General features: G+C 48.6%; 1 non-coding gene across 1 annotated transcript; it reads left to right on the top strand.

The window, feature by feature from the left end:
* Positions 1-441: 441 nt before the first annotated feature.
* LOC140399818 (U2 spliceosomal RNA) lies at positions 442-630 on the top strand. Its single transcript, XR_011937892.1, has one exon. It is a non-coding gene; the product is annotated as a U2 spliceosomal RNA (small nuclear RNA).
* The last annotated feature ends 15,009 nt before the right edge of the window (positions 631-15,639 follow it).

Raw genomic sequence — 15,639 nt, 5'->3', positions numbered from 1 at the left:
CCCAGTCCAACGCCGGCATCTCCACATCCTGAGAGTTCCAAGCCTGCCTTTCAAAAGGGGAATTATCTGAAGGGGAAATGTTCGCGGGCTCTGGGAGAAGGCAGGGCGAGTGGCAGCAGCCGAGTTCCTTCCTCTGCTGCTGCCCATTCAAGGGTTTCCCCAAAGCTTGCCTGCGACAGTGACGTGCGTGTGGATAGGCACCGCCGCTCCCATCTGATTGGCGGCCCACTCCTCATCTACATAGGTGTCACGCGGTCCGGCTGAAAAAGGGGGAAAGAGGCCGGTTCTGTAAATGTGAATCTCCTGTTCCGATGGAAAGGCCAGCAGCAATAAGCCTAGAGGGAAAGTCTCAGTGTTGACATCGGAAAGGCTTTGAATGCTGTCAGTCTGCTGTAAAAGAGGGAAGGCATATGGCACTTGGGCAACTCCAGAGCCCTGGGCATCGCTTCTCGGCCTTTTGGCTCAGATCAAGTGTAGTTTCTGTTCTTTTCAGTTTAATATCTGGAACGTCCCTTATTGGGGACTGTATATTAAATTGATTTTTAGAGCAGGGAGATGGACCTGGGCTTGCTCTGTCCACTCCACGCATCAACCTGATATTGCAGTATCTCCAGGAATGGTGCACACCCCCGTTTATGGGGAATTTCCAAGTCAAAAATCAGATTGCACACACAAAGCTGCCCTTTATCTCTTTTTTCTTTCATCCTCTTCACTCACAAAACAAAATTACTGCCCATTCTCCACATCCCACACACTCAATGCACCGCACTGCATCACCACTCTTTCTCAGCTTTGACAGAGAGTCAGCGGACTCAAAACCTCTTTCCTCTCCCGACAGATGCTGCCAGACTTGATCAGATTTTACAGCATTTTCTCCTTCCTTTCTGCCTTACCACTTTGCTTCGCACAACACCTCCTGCTGCCCAGCCAAAGTGCTCTTGTATCTAAGCCAGCTCTGAGGCAGCGGAGGCTCTCAAGACAAGGCCTCCCCGTACAGGGACGACATCGCCGCCTTCCGCTCAGATCCCGTGTCGGTACGCAGGCTCTTGAACGCCTGCGACCAGTTTGAACTGGCCAAGGTAATCCACGGCAAGGGCGAGGCCGTGTTCTTTGGTAACTGGGCCGACCGGCCCTTTGTCCCCTTTACCGTCAGGTCAGATTACCTGAAGGTGCTGGGGACATGGTTCAGAGTGGCTGGGGCATGCACCAAAAGCTGGGCGGAGCGCATCGCCAAGATACGACAGATACTGGGCTGGTGGGAGCAACGTTCCCTCTCCATTGCGGGCAAAAACCTGGTCATCAGGCGTCAGGTACTCTCGGTGTTGCTGTACGTGGCGCAGGTCTGGCCCATTACCCAACCCCACACCACAGCAGTCACCCGAGCCATCTTTAAGTTCGTCTGGAGATCCAAGATGGACCGTGTCCGAAGGGGACACCATGTACAAATCTCTGAATAAGGGAGGGAGAAATGTATCCAGCGTCTCCCTCATCCTGATGGCCACCTTTGTGTGTGACTGCATCAAGCTGTGCGTGGACCCCCAGTATGCAAACACCAAGTGTCACTACGTACTGAGGTTCTACCTGTCCCCGGTGTTACGAAGGATGGGCCCGGCCTCATTGCCGCGGAACGCTCCAAGTAGTTGGACCGTACCGTACCACCTGTCCCTCGTGGAATATTTTCCCCCAGAAAAACACTTTGACCACAAGGCAATGAAGCAGTGGTCAGCACGTAATGTCCTCGAGGCCCTCGGGGAAAAGGAGACCGTAGAGGACGTTGTATGGTTCCCTGAGCAGACTGCCAGAGTCATCTGGCAGAACGCCTCATCACCAGAACTTTCAAACAAGCACCAAGACCTAGCTTGGCTGGTGGTGAGAAGTGGTGAGAAGGGCCCCTCCCCGTCAGATTCTTCATGCACAACTAAAGGCTCTGCGCCAATGCACGCTGCCCTCGGAGTGGCTGTGGGGGAAATGAGACGGTCACACACCTCCTTGTGGAATGGGCCTTTGCAAAGAAGGTCTGGAGAGAGATGCAGTGGTATTTGTCAAGGTTCTTGTCAGATTAAACTGGGATGCCCTCCAGCGACGTGTCCGCCGTGTTTCCTTGCCAAGCAAACTTCTGATTGGACCACTCTGCCTCGCCCTCCCCTATCCCTCTCTGACTCTCCCCCTCTGACACCCCATCCTCTCCCTGTCTGACTCTTCCCCACCCTCTCACTATTTGACTGCCCAAAACGCTGTGGCCCTTTAACTCTATGCCACCCTCTCCCCCTCCCTTCCCCTTTGACTGCCCCTACCCTCTGCCCCTTTGACTCTCCCCCAATCTCTCCAACTCTGGCTCCCCCCATCCTCTCCTGAGCTGACTCCCCTCCCTTCTCACTCTGACTCCCCCTACCCTCTCCCTCTCCGACCCCCCTACCTTCTCCCCCCTGACTTCCCCCAGCCTCCCCCCCTGACTCTCTCCCTCCCCCTCTGAGACCCTCTACCTCCTTGTCCTCTGACTCCCCTATCGTCTCCCATTTTGACTCTTCCCTACGCTTTCCCCTTGACTTTCCCCCTATCCTATTCGCCTTTGACTCTGCCCTACCCTTGTTAATTCTGACTCCCACCCACCCCATTCCCCTGAGACAATTCCAACCCTTTCCCCCTGACTCTCCCTATACTATCCCCCACTGGCACTCCCCTAGCCTCTCTCCTCTGACTCTTCCATATCCTCTTTCCCTCTGACTCTCCCCTACCCTCTCCGCTTCTGACTCCCACCCACCCCTTCCCCTCTGTCTCTCCCATCTCCTCCTCTGTCTCTCCGCACCCTATCCTCCTGTGAATTGGTCCCCTCACCGTCTTCTCGTCTGACTCTCCACAACCCTCCCCCTCTGTGACTGGGAATTTCTCTCCAGATAATGGGGACTGGGCACTGACTCTACACTGGAGACCAAAAGTAATGCGAGCAGAATTAGGCCCTAACAATCACATATCGAAAGAAATTGTTGGAAGAGAGAGAAAGTTTGAAACAGGTTGACAGAGGAAGGGACATTTATGGCCTCACCTCCAGTAACTTCACAGTAACTTCATTCAAGCCTACTTGTGACAATAAACGATTTTCATTTCATTTCATTTCACATCCACGGTCGGGACAGTAGTTAGCACTGTTGCTTCCCAGCGCTCGGGTCAGAAGTTCGATTTCCGCCTTGGGCGCGGAGTCTGCACATTCTGAACGTGTCTGTGTGGGTTTCCTCCGGATGCTCTGGTTTCCTCCCACAAGTCCCCAAAGAGGTATTGTTTGGTGAATTGGACATTCCGAATTCTCCCTTCGTGTACCCGGACAGGCGCCGAAATTTGACCACTAGGGGATTTTCACAGTAACTTTATCACAGTGTTAATGTAAACCTAGTTGGTGAGGGTAAAATATTATTATAATAATAAATATTATTATATCCTCCAACTGTCACCGCCCTGTCCGAAACACAAATCCTCTCTCTGTGATTGAGGACAAGCCTTTCCACTTTTAATTTTAGCCCCATTGCCTCACCCCCTCTCGATTACTTTTCACTCACTGAGCTGTGTTTTTTTTAATTGTGTGGTAACTAGTTACAGTTCAAGGAAGACCGCCGGTCATTGGCGGATCCCACAGGCAGCAATGTGATAATATCAGGTATGGAGAACCGGACACATTGCATTCCCCCATCCTAGTACCTTGTATAATCCTTCCACCCCACCATCTAAAAGCCATGGGCATTCCGAGTTTGGAGACCCCACTCCCTCTGTCCCCAGAAGTAGTAAAACTCACCTCTTTAACCCCGCAAAAAGCCGGGTTCATTCCTTTGCCAGACTTTTTAAAACCCACCCTTCCCAGCATTTATTTCATCATTATAAATGAAAGGGTGTGCTGTGGCCATCTTTTATATTTATCAGTGATTAACATTCGGAACGCCGAAACATTTGGAAGTCAATGTATTGGTGTTTCTAGAGGCAGTGCTGAGCAAGATCGCAGAAACTGCCCTATCAGGAGATCACCCCAGAAACTGTGCCTCTCTCCTAAGAAACATCCCGTGCTTACTCCACTTCAATATGTATTTCAACCGTGCACAGCAGGATCCCACAGACATACCCTGCAATGTGTTATCCGCCAGATTTGAAAACAGGTGTTTTAGACTTGAGAGTTTATGAAATATATTTTAAAACACAACCGGACAGATTCAACATCGTTTACACAGACGGATTTACACAGAAAATGTCTCCACCATAGCCTTTCATGTTTTGATGTAATAATCATAGAGTTGCACAGTACTGAACAGGCCCTTCGGCCCATCAAGCCTGCAGCGATACTTCAGGTGCTCATCCAGCTACTTTTGAAAGATTGGGAGGGTTTCCATCCTCATTCCTCTTCCTAAGGCCCGGATTCCACTGTCCCGGATTCCCCATCCCTCTGGGTGACATTTCTTTCCACAAGGCCACTTTCACCTGAAAGTGATGCCCCCTTGTTATTGACACTTCAGCTGAGGGGAAAGACTGCTTCCTATCCATCATGTCTATGTCCCTCATAATCTTATACACCTCCCCCCTCAGTCTTCTCAGCCCCAAGGTAAACATGATGTGGAGATGTCGGCGTTGGACTGGGGTGAGCACAGTACGAAGTCTTACATCACCAGGTTAAAGTCCAACAGGTTTGTTTCGAATCACCATCTGTCAGAGCACGGCTGGAACCTGTTGGACTTCAGCCTGATGTTGTCAGAGTTCTTACCAAGGAAAACAACCCAAGCTTATCCAGCCTCTCTCCGTCGCTCAATTGTACACTGACATTATCATTTACACTTATTACACGATCAAATATGGGAAGAAATGGCTGGGAATGTAGAGCGAAAGTTGGAATTATGACAGAGGCAGGGACATTTGACCTTCATTTCGTCCACACAATGCTGCATATCCCTCTCTCTCTCCCTCTCGCCCTCTCTTTCCACACAATTCTCTCGATGAGGGAGAAAGATGGCGAGACTGAGGGTGATAGAGAGAGAGATACATAGAGAGAGACAGAGACAGATACACTAGAATATTCTACAGTCACAAACCCAATAACGTGACTTAAAATATTTCTGGTTCCTGTGCTTTTACATGTAAACGTGGCATTAATTACACCATAACACAGGCCCTGTTCCCATTGACAAATTAAACAAGTTTCCATCAGAGCCATTTTTTATTCCAGGCCTTTGGGAGCGCTCGATCAAAATCTCCTCAGACAAGTTCATGTCGTATCATTAGAAATAGATTCCCCCTCACATTGGACATGTCATGTTTCAACGTTTAAAATTACACCATCAGATAATAAAGCCCCTTCAGTCAATGAATTGATTACAGTAGCAATGAAGGCATTTCTGGTACAGCAAGATTATAGTAGCATGCCCACTTCAGAGGAGGACAATCCTTACTCTCCTCGGAATCTAGTCTCTTTCCACTACCGCTCATGAGCCTCTCACACACCCCGGCCTCTCCCTGTTCAGTTTCCCCTTCCTTCCTCCATTTCCCGAGATCTCTCTGCCAGTCGCCCTCTCTCCCAGCCTCCCTCTTTCATTCAATATTTCACGTTTAAAGTGAGTTCATGGCTGCAGTGCAAGTATTAGGGAGCCTTGCAACGTGCGAACACAGCACGATCCCACACTCACAAACTGGTCACGGCCGGGGTATCAAAGCGATCTAAACATTGAAACCTGGAGCAGGAGGAGACCATTGGCTCTGCTATTTATTATTATGGCTGATCATTCAACTCAGTTCCCGCCTCCCCCGGCAAACATCCTTGGATTCCTTTAGCCCCGAAGAGCTGTCTCTAATTCGTTGAAAACAAGTCGACATTAACCAGCAGCATTGTCCAACGTGGATCTCTATAAACACAAAATATAGGCTGGCCAAGAGAGTCAGAGAAATCCGCAATTAGCACCTTAATAAACTCGGTTCAAAATGCTTCCTGCACATTGCAATGAATCCCTAAATCCATCGCATTGCGGAGGGGAAACTGTCACCAGCATTATCCAGGAATAAAATTTCACCTTAACCAACTTTCAATTCAGGTCCCTCTTCCACCAGCTTCACAAGTCGATGACGGATTTAAAAATAAAAACAGCGTGTGCTTCATTTGGCAACATCTGATTGGGTCATCTGTGCACAGCAAGACCCCAAGTTACCGTTTCCATTCTCTCTCCTCTTCCCTCCCTCTCGCCTTCCTACCCATTCTCTCTCTCCCCCTTTTCCATTCTCTCTCCCTTTGCCATTAACTCTCTCTCCCTTCGCCATTCTCTCTCTCTCTCCCTCTCTCCTCATTTACCATTTTCTCTCCCTCTCCTTGCCGATTCTCTCTCTCCCCTTTCTCATTTCTCTCTCTGCCTATTTCCCATTTCTCTCTTATCCTTTCCCATTCTCTCTCCTCGATTGCCAATCTCTCCCTTTCCTTTCTCATTCTCTCCCCTCTAGACTTCTCCCTCTACGCTTTTCCATTTCTCTCTGTCCCTCTTTCCCATTTCTCTCTCCTCCTGTCTCTTTCTTTCTCTTTCTTTCCCACTCTTTTCTCTCGCCCACCCTTCTTATTCTCTCTCTCCATCTTTCTCTTTCTGACCTCCTTTCACATTCTCTCACACTACCCCTTTCCATTTTCAGTCTCTCTCCCTTTCCCACTTCTCTCTCTCTCTCTCTCCCCCCCCCCCCATTTATATTCTCCCTCTAACCACAAAGAAATAAGAGACATAGAGCAGGGAAATCCTCAATAAAAGTACTTAAAGAGGTGTTGCACTGATTAGGAGTTGGACAAATGCAGAAATTCTCCTGAGGCCCTCTCAGATGACGCCTTGTATTGAGGCCTAGTCAGAGAGGTTGAATTAAACATCAGGGGACAAAGAACAGGCCCCCTACTCTTAAGTCGCATTTAACCCCGTTACAGTACCAAGGAAGCCACAGGAAGCGCAAGGTTTTGAGCAACAGTGTGTTACTTTGACAGAGCACTTTACTCCACTCAAAGCTAATGTCACAAATTAAAGGTCAAATGGGCTGTCGACATTTTGCTTTGAGCATCATCGTTGATTCCTTCGTCTCTCACTATCTCCTACTATTCACACAAAATCGACACATCTTTTCTTTCTTTCATTTGCGAATTAGCACAGCCCTTGCATTGTGGAAGCTTTTGCAAATTAATGTCTCCACTCATTCCCAGCCAATCAAATAACTTCCCTTCAGTCCTTGCTTCTCCCCAACCTCGAACATTTGATCAAAACACACGGCCTGGCTAACTTTTCCTTCTCTGAGAAAATCTCACTGGATGTAAAGTTGAAGACTTTTTCCCCAATAAATTTCGGATCAATCTTCAAATTATCCGCAGCATTTTTGATATTGTCTCGCCTCCCGTCGTCGTGAGAGTGAACACACCCGTGTCCCTGCATTTCACTTCATTCTCTCATTGCATCCTAACTGCAGTCGCTCCACCTGTCTGTAAAGAGTTATGGAGTCACATCCACTGTCTCTGAATCCAATCCAATCGTACGCCCTCAGTAGCAATATCCCAATTCCCGAAGTGACTACATCCCGATCTCTTCAGTCACCATATGTTGCTCCGCAGAATCAGTCAATATAACCCACTCCCTACAGACAAAACACCGCACCCCACTGAGAGAGCATCTCATCCTCCGGTTAGGAATGTCCCCCTCCCCCCCACATCTACATCAGTCACAGCGTACCCTCTGATTTTAGTTTTTCTGCTGTTTTGCTTTTCCCACCTTTTGTTCTCTCTGGGGGCTACCATTAGCACTCTGTTCCCTTAGTTTCGGTGAGTATTAGCACTCTGTTCCCTTGGTTTGGGTGTCTATTAGCACTCTGTTCCCTTGGTTTCGGTGGGTATTAGCACTCTGTTCCCTTGGTTTCGGTGGCTATTAGCACTCTGTTCCCTTGGTTTCGGTGGCTATTAGCACTCTGTTCCCTTGGTTTCGGTGGGTATTAGCACTCTGTTACCTTGGTTTCGGTGGCTATTAGCACTCTGTTCCCTTGGTTTCGGTGTCTATTAGCACTCTGTTCCCTTGGTTTCGGTGGCTATTAGCACTCTGTTCCCTTGGTTTCGGTGGCTATTAGCACTCTGTTCCCTTGGTTTCGGTGGCTATTAGCACTCTTCCCTTGGTTTCGGTGGCTATTAGCACTCTGTTCCCTTGGTTTCGGTGGCTATTAGCACTCTGTTCCCTTGATTTCGGTGGCTATTAGCACTCTGTTCCCTTGGTTTTGGTGGCTATTAGCACTCTGTTCCCTTGGTTTCGGTGGGTATTAGCACTCTGTTCCCTTGGTTTCGGTGGCTATTAGCACTCTGTTCCCTTGGTTTCGGTGGCTATTAGCACTCTGTTCCCTTGGTTTCGGTGGCTATTAGCACTCTGTTCCCTTGGTTTCGGTGGCTATTAGCACTCTGTTCCCTTGGTTTTGGTGGCTATTAGCACTCTGTTCCCTTGGTTTCGGTGGCTATTAGCACTCTGTTCCCTTGGATTGGGTGGGTATTAGCACTCTGTTACCTTGGTTTCGGTGGCTATTAGCACTCTGTTCCTTTGGTTTCGGTGGCTATTAGCACTCTGTTCCCTTGGTTTCGGTGGCTATTAGCACTCTGTTCCCTTGGTTTCGGTGGCTATTAGCACTCTGTTCCCTTGGTTTCGGTGGCTATTAGCACTCTGTTCCCTTGGTTTCGGTGGCTATTAGCACTCTGTTCCCTTGGTTTCGGTGGCTATTAGCACTCTGTTCCCTTGGTTTCGGTGGCTATTAGCACTCTGTTCCCTTGGTTTCTCTAACTCATCTTTCATTCCCTCGCGCCACATATAAACATGTCCTACTTGCTACGTATTTTAGCTTTCATAAAGGCTCATGTGGACTCGAAACATTAGCTCTTTTCTCTCCCTACATCTGTTGCCAGAGCTGCTGAGATTTTCCAGCATTTTCTCTTTTCGTTTCTGCCACCACGCTCCCTCTTTCCCCCGGACCGTCACTTTCCTCACCAGCGGTCTTCACACTGAAAGGATCCTCTATTTGCACCAAGTCCAGCATGATTGCAGCACAGCAACATCTTCTGCTCTCTCCAAACACCCCCGCCACACATTTCCCCCCCCCCCCACACACACATACAGTTATTTGCATTCTGTAGGTTCCGTTCCTCCTTTATAACTTTGCCCACTCATCCATCGCACCAAACACACCTTCCATGTCCCCGTGCCCCTTCGATTGCAGCCGCAGATTGTGAAACAGCTGCTCATTTACCCCGTACCCGGTTCATGATTCTCGGCAGCAACTCTCCTTTCAGGCAAAGCAGCCATTCACTTTTGCAGCCTGCTATTTGACCGACCCCATTCACTGCTTCCAATAGAGTCTCCTGTGCCTTGGAGGTACTAACCGAAGACATGGTGACCGCTTTGCAGAACACCTTCACGCAGCCCCAAGAATGGCCCCGCCTTCCTCTCACCTGTCATTGTCACTCAGCACCTTGCTCTGCTGCCCACGTGCCTGTGCTAGCCTGCTGCAAGGATCGAGTGAAGCCCATGTCTGATGGAAAAAGTCAGTCGCTGACAATTAAAACAGTCGCCCTGGTGTGAGAAACTGCTAACTTAAAATCGTTTTTCTCGCGGAACCACATCGAAATGCGTAACTGATTTTTGTTTCCTGCTACATTTGATACACTGAGGCTGGCGGCCTGACTGTTCTGGTGAGAAAATGCAAGTTGACCCATTAGCCCGCCTGCAGTTGGCAGGGACCGAAGAGATGGGCAGCTTCAATCTTTCCACCTCAACACATGAATGTGAGCACATTTTCCATGCCAGTATCTGAGGGCTCGTGTATTAGTCTGGTGCTGAACGCTGTGTAATAATCAGCCAGCTTCCCACTTCTGATCTTACGTTGCAGAGACGGTAACTGATGAAGCAATCGAAGATGGTTGGGCGACAGAGGGTCTGTGGCTATTTCCTGGAATATCCTGCCTGACAGTGAGGTGAAAGTAGATTCCATCATGACTTCAAGAGCAAATTCTGTGCAATCTCAAAGCATTCCTACAGGGCATGCACGGCGATGGGCGAAGTGCTTGAAAATCGGGTTTGAATGAGTCGGTGGAAGTGTTTGACTGGCGCATTCACAATGGGCCGAAGGGCCTTTTGTATGGTATGTGATTCTGTGACGCTATGTATACAGAAGGTAGCCATTTCGCCATTCGAGTATTCACCAACCTTCCGAAAGAGAACTGTACCTCGGTCCATTCATCGCGCCTCCCGACCCCTATCTCCATAGCCTAACGTGCACATCTCTGTACACGAAAGGCCAATTTAACATGGCCAATCTGCCTAACCATCGCCACCTAATACCCCTGCTGTACCTGTTTGGGGAGAGTCAGAGGGGGATGGATTGTCTGCTGAGATTGAAAGGCCCAGTGCGACACATGATCTTAACCTGATGTCTCTCTGCCTCCGAATTATTCAACACTGGGTCGGAATGTGTACGCCACCGGGAGCACCGGACGCAAACACATGTCGGTGTTGGTTAAACCCAACTCTTCAGTTCGCCCTGGTGCCCCTTTGACACACCAGGTGAGAGGTGAGTTTGGAATCCCTGTTGTGTTATGAGTCATGGGCAACGTCCAATCTCAGGATCACTTTTTATTTGTTCCAAGGACTTTTCACCTTGGACAGCATCATGCTTTCAATGCTCACCTGGTCAACGGCCATCATTGAGATTTACCTCAACAGGTTAGAAATGTGACGTTGATTCCTGAATCCAGATGCTGACATTTCCACCGTTTCGGCGTCAAGAGCACCACGGTAGCACAGCGGCTAGCACTGTTGCTTCACAGCGCCAGGGTCCCGAGTTCGATTCCCGGCTTGGGTCACGGTGTGCACGGAGTGGGAACACTCTCCCTGTGTCTGCGTGGGTTTCGTAGGGGTCCAGCTTCCTCCCACTGGACCCGGAAAACGTCAATAAACGTACAGTTCGGTAGTTTGGACATCTTTAATTCTCCCTCTGTGTACCTGAAGAGCGCCGGAATTTGACGACTACGGGCTTTTCACAGTACCGTCAGTGCAGTGTTAATGTAAGTCTACGTGTGACAATAAAGATTAGTATTATTATCACCGTTTGTGCATTGGTGCTTGTCCACAGTTGGCAATAGAAGAATATTAAATGTACAGTTTAATTGGATGAAATCATCATTTGGATTTACAAAGTGTTACTAGGGCTGGGAAATTGAACTTGCAGGGACGCACTGCCTCACTCCGCCAGGAACCCGGGTTCAATTCTGGCCATGGGCGACTGATTCTGGAGTCCGTATGTTCTCCCCGTGTCTGCGTGGGGTTTCCTCCAGGTCCAGTTTTTTCACACAGTCCAAAGATGTGCGAGTTAGGTGGATTGGCCACAGTGTCCGGGGATGTGCAGGTTAGGTTATAGGATCACGGGGATAGGGTGGAGTGGACGGGGGGGGGGGTGGATATGGGTACAGCGCTCATCCAAAGTGTCGCCTCTTGGCCCGCACCCCTGCCCGCGTCCGACACACAGATAAAACGCAAGACGGTTGCCGACCGTTTCCCCATGTTAAGATTTGACCACGGATCGTCAACCCAAGCAACGCAAGATGGCCACCCACCTTCATTTGCAGGATGGCACATCAGGGTGAGGCTGGCTGGTGTTGGGCAGTTTCACCAGCAGTGGACGTGCGGTTCGGGGGAAGGGAGATGACGCGTGGGCTGGTTTTCCTCTCAGGATTTAATAATCGGACGAAAGGGAATTTTCAGCACATTCTTCAACTGCTGTCTGAACTGAGTCTGTGTCACGGCGTAAATCGCAGTGTTTGTGCAGCAACTCAAGAGCTGCAACATGAAGCCCAGTTCCATAACATAATAATCTATCCATACAGACTTATACCCCAGAAACCACATCCGACCCCATATAGAAAAAAACATTAATGTTGACCATAACAGGATGAAATTAGCCGAAATAATAAATAGTAAAATGATTGATTTCCTCCGGTTCTCCATCTCTGGGTCTCTGAGACTCTCCCCACTGCTGTGAGCCCGGAGTCTCCTGCGGGCCCTGCTGCTCAGGACAATGTGTCTGACGGTGAGAACATTGAGCAGCAGAATCAGGACAAATGGAACACCCGGGGTCAGAATGTTGTGGAGAAACTCGATTATTCCCCAGACACGAGATTTCTGAACATCATCTGTGATATCACAAAACCAGGGATTGTTCCACAGCCGATACCAACCTGTGAACATAAAATACCAGAAAATGTTCTTCAAACAGCTCAGCGCAGCCACTGTTCCCAGAACCGCAGCTGCCGTTTTCTCGCTGCAATATTTACTTTTCAGCTTCGGGCAACAAATGGCCACAAATCGATCGAAGGTAAAAGTGACGGTGAACCAGACAGAACAGTCGGTGGCTGCATAAAGCAGGCCGGCGTGGATATTACACACGGGGATGGACCACAGGAAATAAAACTGTTCCTCAAAAACAATGGGAATGTGTCTCAATATCAGGTCGAGAATAACGACCAGCAGATCGCCCACTGCCATGGCCAACAGGTAACAAGTCACACATTTGGACAGTCCACACATTTTTCTCTGCAGGATAACAATTGTGATGAGGTTCACTGTGAGGAAGGGAAATAAACAATTATATGATACATCAGGCAGCGGAACACAATCAGTTTCATTGAGGTGGTATTGACAAAGGCTAACAGAGAAACAGAAATACACACACTCACACACACAGATACAAATACAGACTCTGACAGAGAGAGACATAAATACACACACTGACAGATACAGAGACACAAGTACAAACACCCAGACACAAGGAAACACAAATACACAATTTCAGACAGACACAAACGCAGTCACACAAAACCATACGCACACCCAGACGCAACCACACACACAGTCACACAAAACAGCACATACCCAAACACAGTCACACACAGTCACACAGACACATTCACACACCCACACACACCAACGCACAAAGACCCTCACGAATATTAACACGCACTCACAAACATTCGTACAAACGCATTCACAACCTCACACTCACACAAAAACAATTCACTCACATTTACGAATGCACACACCAACACAAACACACATCAACCCCACACACATATAGCCACACACAGATACCATCAAATACACTCGCCCACACGCACCCACAAAAAGCACTTCCACATGCCATGCACATGCACTCATACCCAGCCATTCACACACAGAGACACCCACACATACATGCTAATACACAGCCCTTTACGCACGGTCATGCAGTCACAAATTCACATCAATACGTACTCACCCAAACACACACACACACACACACACATACAAACCCTCATCGACATCCACATACACAAACGCACACAAACCCTGACACACACGGATTCACACACACTTGACGACTGTGATATAAAATAGTTACTTTAGAGATATTAGTTACTGTAATGTAGAGATAGGCCAGTCTCATCCTGGTGAGTTCACAGACAAAGGATTTCAGACCGCATGGCAAAACAAGGAAGAGGTGTGTCCAGCCACAGAGGGGAAAAGGATGCTGGGTAATAGCGGGCCAGAGGAAGGGATTGGAAGTGAGCCAATTAGGATGTATGGCCAGGTCAGGAGGAGTATAGGATGACCTATGGGAATCGTGTATGTGAAACTTGATGCCATTTGTGTTATTAGTAGAGATCCCTTTGTCCTACAGACTCATTTGATTCCCGAGGTGTACGAAGCAAGATGTGCTTTGTACCGCTGTGAATTGAGAAAGACTTGCAAGTCAAATAAAATAACTAATGCTGTACCTGCAAATCGACCTCGACTTTTATTGAGGCCAGACTGACGGGTAAATAAATTTGGGATTTGTCACACTCACACCCACAAAATGACTCAATCACTCCTCCGAATACACACACACACAAGCAATCAGAAAGAAACCCCATCTCGTATTAATTTTAATTATTGTCACAAATAGTTTTGGATTAAGACTGCAATTAAGTACTGTGAAATGCGCTCGTCGCCACACTCCGGCGCCTGTTCGGGTACACTGAGGGGGAATTCAGATTATCCAAATGACCTAACAAGCCTTGTGGGAGGAAACCGGAGCACCCGGAGCAAACCCACGCAGACACATGGAGAACGTGCAGACTCCGCACAGGCAGTGACCCAAGCCGGGAATCGAACCTGGGACCGTGGCGCTATGAGGTAACGGTGCTACGCACGGTCCTACCGTGCCTCCCAGACTCTCACCCTCACACCCGCATCCACAGACAGCATCACTCATACCCGCAGACATACCCACACAAACACACGACTCGCACAGAGGTACACTCACGCACACACACAGCCAGGCACACTCACACGTACAGATACACAGACCCATAACCATACACATGCAGTCGCACATCCAAAGAAGCAGCCGCAACCACACCCTCACACGCACCCACACGCATACACGCCCTCACACACATAAACTCACACACGTACAAACCTAACCACTCACACTTACAAATACACGCCCACAGACACACACACTCACACACAACACCACACACATACCGCCACACATTAACGCCAATATATACATTCACGTATACACACAACTACACACAGCCGCTCACAGAAACACCATCAACACACACACATACCACACACAATTTTCCACACACGCACACGTGCCTCACACATCCACGCACCCACACACAGGTGCATACACATATGCACATACCCATACACAAAGCCATACCCAAACACACACAGTCACACCTCCCCACACAACCACACTCACACATACCCACCCGCACATATAAACACACACACATCCGTACCCACAAACACATTACCAAACACAGATCCACTTACATGAATCCATACAACCACAGAAACACACACATGCATTGTCACACAAATAAAACACACACATACACCCGTCTGCATAAACACAATGCCCAGACACTAGCAGACACACATAAACCTATGCAAACACACACACTCGTAAACACATCCACCCGCAAACACCCACACGCCCTCACACACAGGCACACACACCACCAAACACCGCCCCGAATCAGGGGTAACCAAGAAGATGGATGACGGCAGTGTAGGCCACGTTGTCTACATGGAACTTTGCAAGGCCGTTGACAAAGAAGCGCTTGGTAGGTTGTTGCACAAGGTTAAGTCTCACGGGATCCACGGTGAGGTAGCGAATTGGATACAAAACTAGCTTGCCAACTGAAAACTGAGGCTGGTTGTAGAGGGTTGTTGTTTTTTTTTCAAACTGCAGGCCTGTGACCTCAGAGATCAGTGCTGGGACCACTGTTATTTGTTATTCATGTTATTGATTTGGGCGAGTATTTTGTAGGCATGGTTAATAAGTTTGCAAGTGGCACAGTGGACGATGAAGAAGGCTATATTATATTTGATTGAAACGGGATCTTGTTTAATTGGGCCAAAGGACCGATGAATGGCAGATGGAGTTTACTTCGGATAAATGTGAGGTGATGCATTTTGGTAGATCTAATTGGGGCACGACATGCATATTTAATGGTAGGGGGTTGGGAAGAGTTAGAGACCAAAGAGATCTAGGAGTAAAGGTTCAAAGCTCCTTGAATGTGGTGTCAAAGGTGGACAG

The sequence above is a fragment of the Scyliorhinus torazame genome, chromosome 23 (assembly GCF_047496885.1).
Source record: "Scyliorhinus torazame isolate Kashiwa2021f chromosome 23, sScyTor2.1, whole genome shotgun sequence".
Lineage (NCBI taxonomy): Eukaryota > Metazoa > Chordata > Chondrichthyes > Carcharhiniformes > Scyliorhinidae > Scyliorhinus > Scyliorhinus torazame.
The sequence above is the reverse complement of the archived record's forward strand: the minus strand, read 5'-3'. Positions and strand labels throughout refer to the sequence as shown.